Below are 17,985 nucleotides of genomic sequence, written 5' to 3'. Positions count from 1 at the left end.
TAAGGAACTTAAATATAGTTGACGAAATAATTTTTTAGCATAATCCTGACTCAGATTTCATGCAAGTACAGTGGTGCCCAGAGCACAAGCTTTAGATATGCTGCCCCGTAAATGAAGTGGAAAGCCACAGCATGTGAACAAGGAGGGCTATCTATTTTGCATGGATGTCTGCTTGATGAAATGCAATGTTTATTTTTATGCTTGTATGTGAAACCCCATGTGAAGATTCTAATAATGTGCATTTGGTAAAGTCCCCAGCTTAACTTCCCCTTGAAAATGCAACAGAAATTTCCCACCACTTACTAGGGTTAAACAATTAAATTCAAATTGATATCTTAATGTTGCACAATAATTTTCAAATTGCCAAGGATGCAGTTTTGGGGGAAATGCAACAACTTCATGTCTGTCAATCAGTAGGCTGTATTTTATCACTGTCTGATATCATGTTAACATATAGGTGAAGTGATAAATCCACAGATTTGTCTCAGTTATTGTTATAATCTGATTTATAATTTACTGACTTATGTTTATACCACAAACAATTTTGTGAACCTGACAGTGAATGCTTAAAAGACTGCAAGTCAAAGTGTTTCGTAAGTTAGCTTATGTGCTTTGTATTAAAGGGATACTTTACTTATTTAGCTATTTTTGGCTCACAGTTCAGCTTGTGAATGTCACATGACCAAACCTAGAAAACAGATGAGCTGTGATTGGTTGCCTGAGCCCTTGTGATGTCATTTTCAGTCGACAGCAAGTTGCAAAATGTGATTTTAAAGGTACCAATTGTACATGAAAAATAATGAAAGTATCAAATTAATTATAGACAAAATAATAACTTTTTATTGTTATAATGGGCTAAATAAGTGAAATATCACTTTAATTTGTGGTTCATTTGTCTTTATATACTAACCTATTAGTAACAATATTTATTGTAATACAGATTGTGTTTGTTACACATACATGGTTAGAGGATGTTGGTGGGGGAAAAAAAAAAAAACGATCACAGGGGGAAAAAAAAATAATGTTCAATTGTTCAGCTGTAACCCTAACCATATTACCACTTTTCATACACTCCTTGAATGAATGAATTTCTGTCTTACAACAAATACATTAAGAATTTTCGCCTTGCGATACTGGGCTGGACAGCTCTCTTTTATGGTACACATTTTTTTTTCCCATTTGGAAATCAATCCATCCATCCATTTTTTTAACTGCGTACTCCTTCACAAGGGTCGGTCGTGGGGATGCTGGAGCCTATCCTAGCCGGCTTCGGGCAGTAGGCAGGGGAAACCCTGATCTGGTTGCCAACCAATTGCAGTCATTTGGAAATTTAAACGCTAATTGTGTAGTTCATGCCTTCCCAACAAACTGGCAGGATTCCTTTTCTTTGTACACTACTCCCAGATGAAAAGGCATGAAAACGAACTAAACAAGAAAATAGATACTATTGTTCTGCTGAATAAAATTAAGTTGTGTGTGGATAATGATCCACTATAATTTGCTTTCCCCATTGAAATGAATAGAAATGCCAGTGATCTGTTCCCGCCACACCAAATTAACAAAAAAATGGATATGTGTTTAAAAAAAAAAAAAATACCATCCAAACATCCATTTTCTGAACCGCTTACCCTCACTAGGGTCACAAGGCTTGCTGGAGCCTATGCCAGTGGTTTTCGGGAGGTTGGCGAGATACGCCCTGAATTGGTTGGCAGCCAATCGCAGAGCACACAAAGACAAACAACTATTCACACTCACAATCACTCTGTACAATGGAAGTGTTCAGATAGTACTACATAATTGTATACTGTACTGCATACAAACATTCAGTAATAACGTAATGAAAGAATTCAATGCTTTTGCAACATTCATCAGATTCTGTTCAACATTCATTTTCACAGAAACAAAAGAAAATTGTCAAAATATCTGCACAAGCACAACTAATGCTTTCACTGTACGGAACATGATGTGAAATGATTGATGGTAGCCGGATGTTATGCAATTTACTGCCACAATCATCTATTGGTGGATAGTCAACTCAATCCTAAGACACATTTTTGCTTACAACACAAAAATAAATTAACTGAACATCCGCTCACAAATCCAAAAGCCAAGTACATTGAACATGGAAGTAATCCAGACAAATGGCTGATTACCATGATATGCTGGCCTACTTTGAAATTTCATCAAGAAATCTTCATAGGCCTTTTTGTAGGCTATGTTGACATGGATAGACACATTAAAACGGCACACTACCACGCCAGCAGCCATTATCAACCAATCAACAACAGAAACTCTCACAAGAAGAATTTCGCCAGCCAAACATCAGACTTACATTAGCCAACTTTAATCTGCTTTCGCTTAAAAAAAACAAACAAACAAATGTGCCCACACAGTCGCCAACGTTTGCAGCCAAACAAATATGAAAAGAGGAATCCAAACATCAATTTGCACACGCACACACAGTCACCTCCCCGGTCTCTCACGTCAACCTGACTTTTTTCCTGTCTTCTCTTTTGCCACATCCCTCTGCCTGACACTAATCCAGCAGTGGAAATCCCCCTCAAAAGCACAGTTTGCAGATTGTGTTTTACAGGCAGGCTTTGTTATTGTGTCATTACATATAAACAGTCTCTTCCTCCATCTCTTTTGCCTTCCCCCTTTTTCCGCCACCCCTTCCCTCCCTCCCTCTCTCCTCTGCAGAGCCACTGATTAAATCTCTGAGACAAAAGCTGCTATCCTCTGAATATCAAGTATCAGCCTTTCGCCAGGAGCAACACTGACAAGAGAGAGGGAGAGAGAGGGTGAGAAAGAGGCGCAGATGACAAGGAAACCTGCTGCAGTCCACGGGGAGGAGGCTGCTGTGCCATCCGTCTTGGGCAGCCATTGCTGCAGTGGAAAAAAACATGGCGGTTGTCTTAATTATTGAGCAAGGTCAAAGGTCCTGTTAATCTCACCTTTCGCGCAAGGTGACAGCTAAAGACACTGACAAATAAATGAATGTGCCATCTTAGATAAGAGTAGATTTGAGTATGAAAAGTAGATTTCACCTGCAAATGACGCATTTACACAATATGGAGGACTGTACTCTTTATATTCTTGGAGACTTGTCTCTATGTCACAAAGCTTTATTACCAAACCTCTTTTAAAAGTGATGTCACATGGGGAAAACATTTTTTGTAAATGTTCTGTAACTGGATTTACTTCATGGTTGTGTTGTTTACATTCCAATATAAGTCCAAAACCAGAGGCCAAATGTAAATGTTCTGCTGCATTTATGTTGTTTTCATCATTATTCCATGGCAGCAAAGCTAACTTCTTGAACCTTAGATTAGTTCGTTTGCCTTTGCAAGTAGAATGAGGTAAATTTATTGTGCCTAGAAAGACAGATGACCGTCTATTACATCCTGATCTTATAACTTGTGTTCGTTTGTACTTTGGTAACAATACGCAAATAAATGTAAAGCAACCGCCTGAAAACGTCTTGCCTGTTCTTTTGAGCCCAAGGACAGCTACATTAGCGTTATTGCACCTAAAACTGTTGACACTCTTGACGACTGGTGGGGAAAAAAAAACCCATTCCTTTTCAAAAAAAGACTGATGCCCGTGGCAGCTCCTGAAGAAGGAAAAATAATAATAATCAAGTATCATTACAAGTGTGATGAAGATGGAGTGGGAACGGTGGCCCTTCATAATTATCATAATGTACATGAAAAGAAAAGGCTCGTGTCTCAGAGGACGAGCAAGCTTATGTGGTGTCAGCTGGTAAGTGAAGCGCATCATTCCCTACCTTTTGCAGACGGGCAAAGAGAGGAAACGGGAGATGCTAAAGATGGAGGAGAAAAATTATAAACAAGGACGTGGATTTTGTTGGTGGGAAAAGACAGGTAATGAAGAAATAAGACCAAGGCAAACCTGTATTTTCTCAATATCTATACTGACTGCTTCGCCTTGTCAGAATGTGATGATGTGAATAGAATTGATTCCCCTCTCTAACAAACAAGAAAAAAAAAAAGCAATCCCTCCTTTGCAGAGGTGGAAAGCGGCGCTACCCTCCCCCCTCATCTGCTCTCATCTCTCAAAGGGCCTCTTTCTGGGGATGAGAGATGGCGAGAGAAAGGACAGCAGGGGGAGAAACCAATGCGAGGCCAGTCCATCTTCATCCCGCAACCACAAACTGATCACTCATAGCAATTAAATCCATTAACAATGATACCATTGAGCGGCCGTGTATCGCCAAACACGACGATTGCAATGCAGTGCCAAGGTATTTAAAGATCCAATTCTGACTTAATTATGAGAAATTAAAATGGATTTAGCATCAGAATTAGCTTGATTTTATAGGTAATTAACAGCATACGCCGCAGTGGCCAATGCTACAATATCTGTGAGCGGCTAAATCAATTTGACTTAAACAGCGGCAGCCAATCAACGAGAAGTGCTGCGAGCACAAACAGCAGGTTTTGCAGTTGCAAGGAGAAGGGAGAGAATTTATGCTAATGGCCGGGATATGATTTATAAGGTGTGTACCAGTGCGCCACCAGTAGGCCTACAACACAGCGCCCAGCTGTCAATGTATGCGGCTAATAGTCGTTGGGCGCAACAGCCCTTCAGGAGATTGCATTGCTATAAACAGAACTGTGGTTTTATGGTAGCATGTAGAAGCCTTCCATGTCAGCTTCATCTGGAAGATGGCGGTGTACAAAGGAGATAGAGTGGTGGTGTAATGCCCTGTGCCACTTCCAATGTGGCCTCGCATCACATACTTCTTTTCAAGTGCTGCTTGTAGTGTTGTCACAGTAACGAAACTTCAATATTATACCTGCATTAAGTACCTGGATACTGATACTGAAACTGATAACATTGCTAAATTCCAAAGCATCAGTAAAAGCAGTGAAATGATAGATGACAACAAATTAAACTAGGTATTTTTTGTATTCTAAATTAATATTGAGCAATGGAAAACATTACATTAAAGGGATACTTGACTCATTGAACAATTTTCATTAGTGAAAAGTTATATTTTGTCCAGAATGTATTTGATAACTTAATTATATTTCATGTACAATTAACAACTTTAAAAAGTAATTTTTCTACTTGCTGTCGACTGATGATGACATCACCTGTGCTGAGGAAGAGGTAATGGCCAATCATGGCTCACCTGTTTTCTGGGTTTGGTCAGTAAACTGAGCCATGATTGGTCTTTACCTACTTCCTCAGAACAGGTGATGTCATCTTCAGTCGACAGCAAGTAGAAAAATTACTTTTTAAGGGTAGGCTATTAAATGTACATAAGAAATAATGAAATTACCACATTAATTATAAAAAAATATATTTTTACTGCTGAAAATGGCTCAATGAGTCAAGTATCCCTTTAATATTCACACTTCTTTCTATTGGATTAGCATATACGTCCATTGTTTACATAACGCTTGTCTTGGGCGGAAACCTGGCGTTTCCATCTCAATCCCCGATCAATGCGGCCCCACGAGTCTAAATATGTATTAAGATTAATATTGCGGAATATGAATTAAGCAGCAAAATCCATCTATTTTTATCCATCTCAGGGTGCGGCCATTTTGCCACTTGTTGTCGACTGAAAATGACATCGTTGCGCAGGGCTGAGGTTATGACCAATCATGGTTCAACTTGTGAATGTCACATGACCAAACTCTGAAAACAAGCAAGCGATTGGTCATTACCTGAGCCTTGGACAACTGCGATGTCAGTTATAGACAGCAATTGGCAAAATGGCCGCCCACTGAGATGGATAAAAACAGGTGGATTTTGTTGCTTAATTCATATTCCACAAAATAATTATTAATCAGCATGCCGTATTTAGACACGTGGGGGCTCACAGAACATATTTTTGTGAAATTAACATTTTCACTAAGACTTCCCCTTTAAGATTATCAAAAGAGCAAGCCATTTTCAACACTTCATATTGGTCAATAATTGTGTATAATTAACATACCTATGTGGGGTATGACTGAATAAAGTAGCTAAAGCTATATTCAATTGCACAGAGGTACAGGTACATAAATGATAGCGCACATAATTTTTGAAGGCGAGGTATCGTGTTGCTTGCTTGTCGTCTTGTATGCATGCAGCAACTGAACAAAAAAAAAAAAATGCCAAAGCTAGAAGCTATAATGCTAAAGCGTTCTATAGTAAGTATGTGGTCCAACCTCAAACCATCCCTACTCCTAATGTGTGTGTCTCAATCCTGCCCCCTTCTTACCCTTACAAAAATCACACACACACACAACACACCCCTACACACAGAGTAACAGATGGCTGATACTAACTGAGATAATCCGCCAACAGAGTCATCAGCATGGATCAGTGGTAATCAGAGTGTGGACACAATGTCTCTTCTCCGGCCGTAATGGAAGGAGCGCTTGGGAGGGAAATGCATTATTCCGTGTGATGCCCTGACCCCATTCAAAGACACACGGTGGTGGCTTCTAGCTCGCTTTCTTTCTGCACTTTACTGCAGCTGACAAAATGGCATCATGACTGCATCTGCTCCTTATTTACCAAAAAGCTCTGCAGTCTTACAGTATGAAACTCTGCCGTTCTGTCATGTCATTTGCCAAATAAATGTTCAATGAATATGATTAAGAGAATAACATAACACTAGAGTAACATCTATCCGAGAGTCAATTAGCCTGTCTTTAATATATGTTTAATTCTCATGACTCATGGGTCAATTTTCCAGTAAACTCCAACAGGGAGCAACAAATAGTTTGACACAAGCACACTTTGCTCTTATTTGGAGAGCTGTTGATGTGTGAATGCTTTGAGGGGCATGGCATGGCGCACACGCGTATGGATGGATGTTTGCTCTGCAGTCTGATTGTCAATCAACGCTAACTGACAAAGATCATCTTGCTTACGGCAGCGGAGTGCACGAGCAAGCTTGCCTGACCCCATTTCTCCTCCCTCCTCCCAGCATGTACACACTATAGCCACAGTCAATCACTGGCTTGTGAGGGTATGTGCGCTATTGTACAACATCCTGGTTTGTTTCTTGCTACATCTTTTTTAACTGTCACTGGATTAACTTCCATTTCTGACTAACAGGCCTGAAACTTTTTTTTTTTTTTTTTTTGACCACTCGTTTAAAGGAAGTGTAAATTTTTGAAAAAATAAAATACAAATAAATAAATCTGTTGTTTTGCGTTAAAAGTCTAAAGCAATATCATTGTAGTTTTCCAAAGAGTATAAAATCAAATGTTATTAAATGAAGTCTTCATTAGAGAGGCAGGTGAGCTGGAGCCTATTCCAGCTGACATCAGGCGAGAGTCAAGGTACACCCTGGAGTCAACTGAAAACTGAAGGGCACATACAGCATAAACAAACAACCATTCAACTCACATCCACACCTAAATGGACAATTTATGATCTTCAATTAACTTACCATGCTTGCAATGGAAAATCTCGAGACATTAAAATTTTTAAGCGATTTTGTATTTTATTTTTTTTTAATTTTAAGCATACAGGTAAGTCCACATTTGAAGTTACGCGCCTTAGACGTAGCAACAGGCAGCACTCAGGTTTATTGAAACAGATGCCGTGTAATTAATAGCAAGAAGAAGAGAGGCAGAGAAGGTCCACAACTAATTGCCAATAATAATAGTTCCCAGAGAGGAGATCAAATTCATACCCGTGACTATTGTTGTATGTTCTGTAGGGCTGGGCAATTAAATCTAAATGTAATTGTGACTTCAGTTTTGGCTTCTCACAATCATAAAAACATTGTAAACGAAGAAAAACGATTAATGTTCCGAATGATGCGGTGTGTTTGCAAGCTTCTACATGTTGTGTGAGCAACCTGAATGCACCTTGTTCTCTTATTTTGTTCTGCCTGAACATTCTTAGATGCTGTAGTCTTGAAGTTTAGCGTTACAATTAACACACACCTAAAATAATTATACACATTGCATATTTAAATACCGTACAAGGCATAGCATCACTTGCACTAATGCTAGCAGTAATGTCTGTAACGTACTATTGTAAAATCCTATTGACAGTCTAATTAAAAATTAGCATAGCATTCCGGGATTAGTCCTTCAAATGGCAAATATTCATACACAAACGCAGGTTATATAGCAACACGCAAAGGCATATATTCTTCCTAATTTGTGTGTGTGAGGTTGGGGGGAATTATATTAATACAGTTCAATCACAACTTTCTTCTTCTACTCTTTTTGTCTTGAGATTGTACCCACACTGCCTGTAAGAGGCCTCAGCCGTAACAGCTGATATTTTATATATTTACGCTAGTATTTTATTATTTTTTTCCGAAAAGTTAAATTTAGGTCGTGAAATAAATAACCGTTTATCAATCATGATTTCAATATCAATCCACAGCGTAATTATTATTTCTTCCAGACTGTTTTAATCTCTTTTGCGTATTTTTTTTCAGTTTTACAGTTAACTTAAAGGTGCTGCCTGCTGGATTCACTCAGGAAAATGCACTTTTTAAATACAGGTAACTTTCTCTCAGTCTACACATCTTTGTTTTTGTTCATCTTTTGTGGTAATTTCGTCCTAAACCCCCACCTCCCCAGCATGTATTTTGCCATTTTGTGTTTGTTTTGTAAACAGCGGGACGTTTCTGTGGAAAGACAGTGTTTACAACCCTCCTGCCAATCGCAGAGCGGGGGGTGGCGTGTCGCAAACGGGGCCGGCGAACGTGTCAGCTGCGTGACGTCACTCCCGCGGCAATTTGAAAGCACGCACGGATTTTATTAATTTTTTTCACTCAACTCACTCACAGAAGCTTACGTGTGTGAATAATTTATAAAGTGCTTAATACGTTTATGTGTGTTTTTACGAGATTAATGTCTTTAAAACGTAGGGGGGTAAAACCAAAAGAAAATAATCAACAATGAATTGTAAAGTATGGCGTATCAAAGCACAGGCAAAAAAGTCCAGGCAGACTGCATGCCCCAGTGCGGCCTGTATAGGTGTCAACAACTAGTGACTCAGGCCCCTCCCTGAGCCCTACTCCTGCCTAGTGACAGATGGCAGTGCGGGGCACGTTGGGGATGGGCACCATCGCTCACCACGCCTCAGCTCGCCTTGGCTGCGCTGCTGGCCACAGGTCTTATTACAGTCTCACCACTGTCCGCCCGTCTGCCTCCGTGTAACAGAGGAGCTTTACCACACAAGAGCTGCTTACTTCCTGGCCAGGGTAAAAAGTTAACAATATGATCCAGATCCAGTGTGTAAGCGTATGTGATGGATGTTCCCAGCTGCGGGATTCAAAGGTCCCAGTAGTAAGACACGAATCCATTTCCCTGTAAGGGGCTTTAAATAAACTATAAAAACAGCAGTGCGCCGCATTTTGTGTGTGTTTTTTGAAACAACAAGAAATTGGCTCTTGCCAAATGGCTTTATTTGACTTTTCAAGCGCACTGTTTGCCAAAGGCTGGAATCAACACCCCTTCTCAACATCCGTCACTGCCGGGTTCCCAGTGACAATAATGTGATTTTGGGACATGGTGATGACTCGCTGGAGAGGAATAAGATAGGCTTGTCACATTGCGTTTGATGTCAAAACCTATGTGTGACAGAATAGTGTTACTCAGCTCCAACAGATATAGCACCACTCCCATTTCCTGTCCATAAATAGATGAGAATGAGCCAGAAGTGAGTGTGTACTGTATCCACGCATGTGTGTATGCATTTATGCGCACAAACACACCCATAATGCACCATTTTAAATATCATGAAGTCAGCTCAATAACAAATTCCCATCTCTTATGCTCATGCACATCTGCATCCAGCCAGAGCTAATTATTCTCCCCATGGTAACAGAGCAGGGTGTTCGCATCAACAAAACAGCAATGTGCAGCAGACAATCATCCCTGATGAATCTGCTCTTCTTCCCTCTGCTTGCTCCTCGCTCATCTGACAGCCTCAACGCTCATTACACTTCTACAGAATGAACGTGATCTGCTCGCCACATTTGTCTACTAAGCTCCGTAATGACTGAAGCGCAGAACACAACCATCCTGGTGACGAACAGGAAGACATTTTCAGCAGGCAGGCACACACATGTAGCAATAATACACTTTCATTTTTTACCTGATATTTATTATAACTAACATTATAAATAAAGGGAAAATAGCAGAAGTGCAAATAGATTAACTCATTTGCTCCGCATACAGAAGACTTTGATGCAACCTCTCTACTGCAGAGAACGTTTGAAGCAATGGTAGTTATGACAAAAACAGCCAGCAGGTGGCAGCAGAGTATAAGAGATCAACCAGGTCTATGTAAAACAAACAATTTCCCCACAGTTCTAAGCAGATTTGTGAATAATGATGAAACTTAGCCATATTCTATTGCTAATTGCTGCAAAACGGAAACAGATAGAAATGTACTTTTTTTTCCCCCCCTGATGAAATAAGAAACTCTAATCTTTCTTTTGGTAGGTTCCATGTTTTCATAGCAATAGAACACAATATTCTGTGGGCCTTGCAAAATCAGTCAAAATCCAGGAAAACAGCCGGGATCGAAGGGGTTGCTTCAGTGAAAATGGCTGGGAGTAAACGTGTTAATCTAGCTTACTAGGGGTGTTAAAAAAAAATCGATTCGGCGATATATCGCGATACTACATCGCGCAATTCTCGAATCGATTCAATAATCGGCTGAATCGATTTTTTTTTTTGATTTTTTGATTTTATTTATTTATTTATTTATTTTTTAAAGAGCTCAGAATTGTTCATTCGGTAGTCTTACCGATTCAACGTCTTATCATCATTGCCTTTTTTTTTTTTTTTTTTTTTTGTGTGTGTGTGAATGGATTTTTAAACTTCCATTTTTAATGGAAAAATATTCAACAAAACGTCTGACTTCGGGTTAGGATTCACACCTTGAGCATGGAAGAATGTTATATGAACGGAACATTAAGCCTTAATATTTTATTTGAATGCTGTTCAAACATGAAACAGATTACAACCTCTATAAGACTGAAATTTCAGATAAATAAATAATACATTTTCATATAAATCTTACACTCTACAAGCTTACTGATTAGTATTTTCTAAATTTGAATGAAAAAAAATCGCAACAATCGACTTATAAATTCGTATCGGGATTAATCGGTATCGAATCGAATCGTGACCTGTGAATCGTGATACGAATCGAATCGTCAGGTACTAGGCAATTCACACCGCTATAGCTTACACAATGAGATTTATCAGATTTAAAATTGCTGGTGTAAAACAACACTGTTGTACCATTACCATGACTGTTGTTATTGTGGCAATTAGGAAACTTGAACAAAATGAGAGGTGATGGAGAGAATGGACATTCTTCAGCTCTTTTAATTAAACATTTCTGAAATGCTAGAAACAAAAAAATATCACAGCATCATCTATTCAGAAATGCCATTTTGAAGTTGTGAATGATCTAAGGGCTGACTTGGAGCCAGTCACAATGAGTCATCATGACATGCCACCTTTGACATGCCACCTTTGACCAAACGTCTTTTAATGCAACGTTTTTTTGCAACTGGTTCATTTCAACAAGCTGTGAAAATTTCTACTGACCTCTACCAGAGCCATTTTTTCAGGTGTGCTGGCACAAGTTTTAAACATAATGTTACACAGGATGCGCAGATACGTTAATTTTCCATGAGTTCAATAGAAACATGGCTTTTATGCAGTTTTATGCTGACTTCCTCAAAATTGTTGGAGCGATAGACTGCACTCGTGTGCAACTTGTCCCCTCCTCTAAGGGATTTTACCTACAAATTAATCAATTACAAGCAACCATATTCTTTGTGTGCACAAGCTAATATATATGTGATTTAAAAGGGGGTATAACAAACTGAGGTGAAATATCCAAATTAGTATTCCTCCTCCCTTTATACTCTCAAATCCATCTCTTCAAACTAAAGTTTTCACTTGTGGTGCTATTTGAAGGTGAAAAACCATCACCAAAGTGCAATCATGGTAACAGGCTACACGTCTTTTGTATATAGTGTATTTTATTTCATACCCAAATGTTTTACATAATGCAAATGGGAAATACAATACAAACAAGAACACAGAGTACAATGAAGACAAACACTAAATCACAGCATAAAAAGCATTACGTATTGATCAGCTGCTGTTAGTCAGATTGGCAAGATGTATTATTACAATGTGTAGCGCTTCTGGCAGTGTGCTCTCTCTATCTGAGCAGCACAGAGACAGCTTGAATGCGACACCATGTTTCTTTTAAATTCCAGTAGCAGCCCAATAGTATACAAACAGCAGACCCGAGAGGTCTGCAATGTTCAGATTGGGTCAGAGGCCTTCATATGTTTCTCAGTTCTAAAATGTACCGCACTTCAATAGTTGATTCAGCATAGAAGAACTGCAGTCTGTGTTGTGAGAACTGGAGTTTAAATGCTAAGCTTTCCCCAGGTTCTAACTGAACAAGCGGCTGGACTCCAGCCGCTGGAGAAAAAATGCTTTCGTGGGTGTCTCGTATTTTGGCATCACACTTCTGATCTTTCCGATAAAGTACATTTGGGACTAATGAAATATAGTTGATAGGGTTTGATGTTCACTTTTGGGGAGCTAAGACTTCAGTTCGGAATATTCTGATCCTTCATTATGAGGACACTGTCCCCATTGGGTATCTTAATGGTGCTTGGGAAGTGAGCAAAACTGTTTATGATGACGATAAATCAGTAATTTATTCTTAGTTAAAACACACAGCGATCCCATGCATTCCTTTTTCAGTTTTACATCAGGTAGGTTGAAACGGTACGTAAATGTTACTATTAATTACCATGTGCGTTAAACACTTATTTTCACACTCTGCACTTGCTCTATCCAGTTCCCAGAGCATGAATCTCAGTGGCCAAAGTGATGATTTGCAGAAATTGTACCCTTGGGCTTTAAACATTGTGCTTAGATACAATTTATACAACTGGCCTCTCACACAGATCAAATGCAAGAAATAGAAATTCTAAGTGTTTAACAGCACATTAAGCAAGTGTTTTAAATGACACAAAACTATACACATTAAAAATATAGAGGCAAAACAGAATTTTTAATGAAAATGATTATTCAAACGTATAACATCATCCAAAAAACGAAATGGTACACTTATCAGGCCTTATCACTGGAAGAAGGGGAAGGAACACATAAGCAAGTGTGAGAGCAATTGAGAAAAGAAAATGAGCGCAGTACTCCACATATGCATAATGCAACTGACATGCATTTAAAACGGCAACTCACAATGACAGAACAATGAAGAAGCCCAAGGAGTGGTGAGCCTTTCCTTGAGTATTTGTTCCAGCAACTTGTATCTATTGCACTTCGATTCATTCATTCAACATAAAACTTCACTTGTAATAAATAAACATTTCCCTGCAAATATGCCAACAGACAATGACTATAGAAATACATTCACTTTTTCATGACTTTCCATGACCATTTACTGCTCCTGAAGCATATCATGCTAAAGAATGTCATTTTCTGCTGCTGCATTTCTTCCTTCCTCACTGGTCAAACTGTCCAGAGCAAATTGAGTCCATTACGTTTCTAGCAATGGATGTTCCAGTGTGTCACAAGAAATTGTTACTTGCTAGTTACAGTTCCAACATATAATAGTACAAGTATTACATTTACAAGTACAGGAACATTAACAGTTTCCTCTTTTCAATGACTGGCTGAAGTAGTTAGATCCATTATACTCTACGGTTGCAAATTCCAGGGATTTCCAATGTTGAAACAAAGAATTTGTGAGAATAAACCAGAAATGTACAAAATGGAAATTAATTCTAGTGTAGTCTAATTCTGATGAAAGCAACCACACATTATGCAACTCCACTGCTACTTTGACGTATACGAGTTCCCCAGTTATTTTTTTTCCCAAGTTGAAAATTAAATTGTACTTTAATTGCTTCAAGAAATCAGGAATACTGTATTGACAAACCTGCTGTTAATAAACAAAAATCAATCAACATCTTTTTTTTTATGCCATAATCCCACAAGCAAGACAACCTACTTTGTGCAGCCAAGCCTTTCTACATAGTAAACACAGTACACAATGTTTTCATTCACCATTACATCCACCTTGCACACTTGGGTTGAACTATGTTCATATTACAAGAAACCATTAGCCAATGAGACAGTTAAGTCAGATGGCTGATTCAACTGAAAGGAAATACACCCTCTCCTATTTTGACAGTTGATGAATCATTTAAATATAAAACTATTTTCAAGCAGGTATCCTTTCAGCTTGTCTGCTTCATTTTGTCTATTTTAAAAACAAGTGTAATGCCTTTGAAGCCGGTGATGGTAATGGACACAATGCAGTTATAAACTTGGATTGTACGTGAAAAGTACATTTACAAAAGTTGTGTATTTTTGAAAAACGGAAATAGGTGAGCTTCTGTCTTAATTTTAACCATAACAAATGCTGCAAAAGAACAACAAATATCGATGTGGCGTGTCCTGATTTTTTTTTTAACCCTTGCAATACACAAATTGTTGATTAAAAACTGTGTTCATTGGTACTTACCACTAATTTATTATTAAAAATACTAAGTGAGAAGGCTGCTCCATCTGCTGTGTTCATTATGTATAGCCACAGCCCATTTACACCTTTCTCCCTCTGAGGCTCTCCTCTCGTTCTCCTTTTTACCTTTATACTGTTTGATGCCTTTGTTAAGGCGTCATTAATAACGCCCACGGACGTGAAATGAGTTTGTGAAAGCACCTTGGCTTTCTGTTTGACACAACAAATTAATGTAAACCATCAGGAAACATAAAGCAACAAAGAAACAAAATCTTCCCAGTGACACAAAATCTGATGATCAGATGAAGCATTAAACTCAATGTCAGTCAACACATATTCAGAATTCAGAATGTTTGTTTAAAAACAAAAAAAAGGCACCAGATTAGTTCCGGGTGTCACACAAAGGTACGAAAAGACTCATTTACAAATGATGCTAGTAAGTTAGCCTTTAGGCTACGTATATAATGACCAAGGTTATAGTATTTCACTAGTTACCATCTCCTGCAGCAATTCATCAGTCCCTCAATGATTGTGTTAACTAGCTGACATTTACACCACTTCTATTTTTGAAACAGATTATTGAAATATAAACTTCAGCCAACTTTGTGTTTCCCTACCAAGCACCTTAACTCACCCAACTTCATACATTCATGGTGTCAAGCAGAAGGCTAAATCACTGAAATCAGGGTTAGGTCAGGGCCATGTTTGGTTTTTAAAACCGACAGATGGCTACGTACGACGTACGAAATGTAATATGATCGACAACTGTTTTCATGTAAAATGAATGTAATCATAATTGAACAATTATTAAATAGAATAAAAACATTTTATGTAAAACAGTTTACAATGGACTGCCGCTATAATCTACAAATTGATATGCCTTATAATTGCCATGAAAAAAAAAAACTGAACCAAAGAAATGTATTTCTATGGAGAACACTGTGAATGGGGAAAAAAATGAAAATAAGCAGATGAGGGTGCTTTGAGGAAAAAAAAAAAAATTGGGGTTTCTGTGAATAACGTGGATAGGTTCCCAAAAAAAAGTTGTGAATAATTAATACGTTTCTGATTGACATTTTTATTATTTACAATCATAATCATAATAATAAATTCAACAGTAAACAAAAACAAGAATTCATCCAATAAAAATATCACCTACTAAAACATGCACTTTCACAGATAGTTTTAAAAGGAGTAGGATGTACGTTTGTTTACCAGTGGTACTATCCGAGAAAGGTGAGAATGTGTGACGTCATGGTGAACTGGAACTATAATATGCCTTCTAAGATATAAATAGTACTGAATGTTAAAAAGACTGGTTGGAAGAGAATCGTGTTGTATTGACAGAGAAGGGGGGAGAAGGAGCAGCGGGCAGTCAGCCACTCTGTTCCGCTTCACTGCAACATGGGAGGGAGGCCAGCATGTACACACATACACACACGTGTGCATAGACAAGCAGACACACATTTGCACAAATGCACACTTGAGAGAGAGAGAGAGAGAGAGAGAGAGAGAGAGAGAGAGAGAGAGAGAGAGAGAGAGAGAGAGAGAGAGAGAGAGAGAGAGACGCACACACACGATGCAGCAGGTGAGGTGCCAGCACATCACAGCGCTGCCATTTTTCAGTGTCTTGCTCAGGGAGAGGCGCTCTGACATTTTATGAAACACTCTGCAGAAATCAGCAGCTTGTAATGGCGGCTGGACTGTCACTTCTCTCTTCACACACACACACAATCTATCTCCCTCTCCCACACCGATTTTCACGATATTATCGCTCATGATTAGCATAACGTAATCATTTTTACCAAATTGGCTTTTAATTGCAAGGAACAATCTTTTATCAGTCTTTGTTGAAGCTTTTAGTGTATTGGACTTGGTGTTTTTTTTTGTTTTTGTTTTTTTTTGACAAAGTGAAGCATGACAGTGGGGTTAGAAAATGCTACCAAATACTAGACTGGCAAGCCACACCCACTTTCTTGAAAGGAAAAAAATGGGTCTGGAAAAGCTGCCATTGACAGCTTCAGCCCAGTACAAAGCGAACTGGGCAATCAAATTTGTTTATTTGCTGTGACGTATTCTTTGTGAGCAACATCACTCTTCAGCGCCAATAAAAATAGCACGTGGGAAAGATGATATTTTGTTTCCTTCAGCATTAAACTCCAGTTATTAAAACCCACAGCAGTTGACGGCACTGGAAACTTTGAATTTTTAAAGATGTGTGTCAAGATAAATTACTTAATGTGAATGGACTAACAATGACGCTTACTCGCTTACTTATCGTCTTAATTCAAAAAAAAAAAAAAGAAAGAAAAAGAAAACTGCTTAACGCGCTTGTGAGAAAGAGGAAGTACGGAGCGGTAAACAGCAACAATGACATCAAACTGTACGCAGTGGGCGCCGCCTCCATTCGACGTCGTTGCTACAGCAACCAGATGAGTTAATAATTTGGCTCAGTCTGAATAGGGCCAGCTCGGATTTGGACACTTGCTAAAAACAATTTGGACAGTCAGCCCTAAAAATCGGATTTGGGGAGGAATCCGATTGGGAGTCAGATAAGCCTGCAGTCTGAACGCAGCCTAAATGATTCAGGGCCATGTTGCAACAAGCTCTTTTTGACTGTGTTTTCACCAGGAATGTGAATAATGGTGAAACTTGGCTATATGCTAATGCTAATAGCTGCAAAACGGAAACAGATACAATACTTTTTTTTTTTTTTCCTGAAGAAGAGACACTAATCTTTATCTTGGTAGGTTCCATGTTTTTATAGCAATAGAACACAATATTCTGTGGGCCTTGCTTGCAAAATCAGTCAAAATCCAGTAAAACAGCCAGGCGCAAAGGTGGTTGCTTCAGTGAAAATGTCGGAGTGAATGAGTTAAGGGATACCATTGTATTGTCTACTAAAGTTCATTATCCTAAAATAATAATAATAATAATAAAAATAATAATAATAATAATAATAATAATAATAATACTAAGAATAAGAAGAAGAAGAAGAAGAAGAAGAAGAAGAAGTAATCAAATCAATAGCCATCGGGTACTTATTAGACCCCAAATATAACACGAATAGCTGGCCAATCTGTTCTAAAAATAGTCCACCAGTGATGAGACAAGTAGAATTAAACCACGAAGAATGCATTTTTCCTTCCTCCTTTCTTTCTCTTTGTCTTATCTCTTTCTCTTTCTTTCTCGTTCTTCCAACTGAACATGGTAAACATTTCTCAATGTACCAAATGTTCTATGTGTAAAAACTAGATTGTACTCAAAGGGGAAAATGAGGTTCACCAAATCGTTTTGTAAGGACAGGTGAGCTGTAATTTTAATACCATGAAACCGCAATATTTTTGCTCATCGTTAATTAAGCCGGAAAAGAAACACTGTATATACGTTATTGTTCACCCAAACTAACTTTGGTTAACGACGCTAATGCTAACATATAATGCAAAACAACAT

At 38.4% G+C, this 17,985-nt stretch overlaps 1 protein-coding gene across 13 annotated transcripts in view; it reads right to left on the bottom strand.

Moving 5' to 3' along the window:
* The window catches only part of baz2ba (bromodomain adjacent to zinc finger domain, 2Ba), a 112,987-nt gene that overhangs the window by 52,760 nt on the left and 42,242 nt on the right, over nt 1-17,985 (bottom strand). The window contains exon 1 of one of the 13 annotated variants that reach the window (XM_077518748.1): nt 2,955-3,039. The exons of the other annotated variants lie outside the window; for them this stretch is intronic. The gene's annotated coding sequence lies outside the window, so the exon portion shown is untranslated. Of the gene's footprint in view, nt 1-2,954; nt 3,040-17,985 lie in introns of those variants that run through there. 13 annotated transcript variants of the gene reach the window in all.

Source organism: Festucalex cinctus, chromosome 4 (genome assembly GCF_051991245.1).
Source record: "Festucalex cinctus isolate MCC-2025b chromosome 4, RoL_Fcin_1.0, whole genome shotgun sequence".
In the NCBI taxonomy this organism is placed as follows: domain Eukaryota; kingdom Metazoa; phylum Chordata; class Actinopteri; order Syngnathiformes; family Syngnathidae; genus Festucalex; species Festucalex cinctus.
Note: the sequence above shows the minus strand (reverse complement) of the source record. Positions and strands in the feature narration are given on the sequence as shown.